The sequence below is a fragment of the Ranitomeya imitator genome, chromosome 7 (assembly GCF_032444005.1).
Source record: "Ranitomeya imitator isolate aRanImi1 chromosome 7, aRanImi1.pri, whole genome shotgun sequence".
NCBI classification, from domain to species: Eukaryota; Metazoa; Chordata; class Amphibia; order Anura; family Dendrobatidae; genus Ranitomeya; species Ranitomeya imitator.
In genome coordinates this window covers 170,306,316-170,309,382 of record NC_091288.1, presented here as the reverse complement: position 1 = coordinate 170,309,382, position 3,067 = coordinate 170,306,316, and positions in this window count along the sequence as shown.

The window sequence follows — 3,067 nt, the reverse complement described above, 5'->3', positions numbered from 1 at the left end:
CACAAAATCCAGTCCACGGACCCCACAGTTCATGTTTTCAGGATTTCCATAGTGTTGCACAGGTGAGACAATTCCTGATGCCTTGATGATACTTCCACTACTTGCGCAATACTAAGGAAATCCTAAAAACATCACCCGTGGGGTCCGTGAGGACTGGAGTTTGGGAAACACTGCCCTGGACGGTTGTTACCTCCATGTACGGCTGGTCCTATCCAGGACATTTCAGATTTGCAGCTACGATGAAAACAGGAATAGAAGAAACAACATCAGAGTATGCGGTCTGCCGGAGGCCACCGGATCATAAGATCTGTTTCCTACTCTTAGGCCGGGATCATATTTGAGAGAAACTCGCACAAGTTTCGCATCTCAATACCCGGCACTGCCGCCGGCACTCGGGACCGGAGCGCTCAGATGCCTAGAAATACATTCAGCCACACGCTCCAGTCCCGACTGCCGGGTATTGAGATTCATTCAGATTCGAGACTCATGCTAGTTTCTCACACGTGTGATCCCGGCCTTAGGGGTATTTTCAACTCTCTACTTGGACTGGCTTCTGGTACTACTCTTGAAATTGACAGGGCTCATCGTACACAGGGCCCTAGCAGTACGGATCGAACAAGATCCCATGACATCATCTGTAGGATCCATTTTTTACAACTCAAGGAGGACATCATGCAGATGGTTTGGGACAAAGGTACTGTGGACTTCGATGGGGCCCTCTTCAACTACTTGCAGATCTTTCCTGCACAACCCTTGCTAGGCGCAGAGCTCACTCCTAGAGCTATCGCATGGGAAAAACATTCCATATTTCTGGGGATACCCCTTTCAACTCATGGTTCATAAAGGACGTTCATAGTTTGTACTACGTTCCCCAGCAGACTTACCTGAGTTCACCACAGCCCTGGATCTTCCTCTGATCCCGATACCTGACTAGCCTTTTATACCACCTCTCTCTCAGAGGCCTTCCCATCGTGAAGGAAGAGCCACTTTGGGTCAGCCACTGGCTCATAAGCAGAGGATCTATCAAACCCATAATGGCCTTCCTGACGGAACCTGATTAACACCCTTGGTCATTCCAAGATCAGAGTTTCGAGTAGGAAGAAGTGTAGATGTGTCAGATTGCTGCTGTCTTTCATATTCATACTATGTTTGCCTTGCCTCATTATCCTTTTCCTTGGCTAGCCTGTGATTGCATAGCCCTTATATTGAGGAGGGTATTATTCTTCATTTATATAAACACAAGTTGCACTGTTAAGTTCCATAGCTACCTGTAATATAGTATTAGTACATATTTTTTCGTCTCATTAGCCTCCTCCTTGGCTGGCCCGTGATTGTATAACCCTTGAGGAGGGTATTGTTGTTCGTTTATATGAACATAATTTGTACTTTTAAGCTCTTTAGCTACCTGTAATATAATATTTGCACATACTTTTTGTGACAAAATGTCAAAAACTTATCTAAGCTCCATATACAGCTCTGGAAAAAAATAATACACCACTGCAAAATGCTCAGTTTGTCTGATTTTTCTCTTCATAGGTATATTTTTGAGTAAAATGTAAATGGTTCTTTTATTCTATAAACTTCTGACAACGTCTCCGAATTTCCAAGCAATAAATTTTGTGTTTTATTTTTCTGGCAAAGAAAATGGTCAAAATTAAAAAAAAATACTTTGTGCTTTCAGACCTCAAATAATGCAAAGAAAACAAGTTCATAATCATTTAGAAACAACAATACTAATGTTTTAACTCAGGAAGAGTTCAGAAATCAATATTTTGTGGAATAACCATGATTTTTAATCACAGCTTTCATGCGTCTTGGCATGCTTTCCACCAGTCTTTCACACTGCTTCTGGCGCAAAAATTTAAGCAGTTTGATGGCTTGTGACTATTCATCATCCTCTTGATTATATTCCAGAGGTTTTCAATGGGGTTCAGGTCTGGAGATTGGGCTGCCCATGACAGGGTTTTGATATGGTGGTCTCGTAATTTTTGCCAGAGCTGTATAATAGTTGATCCGTTCATGTCACTTTATCATGTCCTCATGTGTACTATTATTTGTTAATGGTACTGGAGATCACCTTTCCATTTTCTTTCCCTTGCTCAGTTGAAATTGCGTTGCCTATTATTACCATTCACTGGCATTTTAGGTGTTATGTGTCAAGTAAGGGAAGGAGGCATCTGTTCCATATCTTTGTATATCTCTTGTTATCATATTAAGCTTGATTCTACTACTACAACTTTGTTCTCCGTTGCAAAGCATAACATCCTTATTCAACAATTGGAGTTAGTTCATAAATGTAACCAAGTTCCTCAGAATGTTGGGGAATTAATAAACGCTTGAACTAACCTCAACTCTTTGTTAGTTATTGCATCTGCCCACTAACATGATCCTATGCTCAGATTCCTATATGAATTTTCCAACAAACCTGGGAAGACCATAGCTAGATTTCTTCACTCTAGTATCCCTACCACTTTTATCCCCACAATTAAACCAACTTCAGGAGACGCCCTGCATAATTTTTTAAGTCTTTATGTGATTATTATGACTCTCTATAAAATCTGAAAGGGCTCTTAGTAAACATGTCTGGTTCTGACTTCCATGCAAAGGTGGACTTGTTGTTCTGCCTTCCTCCACGTATGATGCTGTGTGGATTCCAGCATACAGATAAACCTTTCATCCACTTCTCAGTAAACAGACTGTATGGATTCTTAAGTCTAAATTTATTGAGATGATAATGTGAACGATAACAGATGATAATGTATGACAATCGTAGTGAATGGTAATGATATTGATGGATGATAGTGGATGAAAATGGTAAAAACTGCAAAGAATAAATAGCTTATCAGTACTGGCACATTACAACAACAGCATGATACAGGGTAATTAGCATCAGTAACTGGGATATTACAGCAACTGCACGGTAGCATTATAATACAGAGATGCAGTAATCATAGCTATCTAAGGCAATGTTAATGCAGCTAGCACTACTCTATTCTATACACAAATGGATCTATCTGTATGCAGTGCAAAGAGCATTATAAGGAAACAGAGCACAATATACATTACA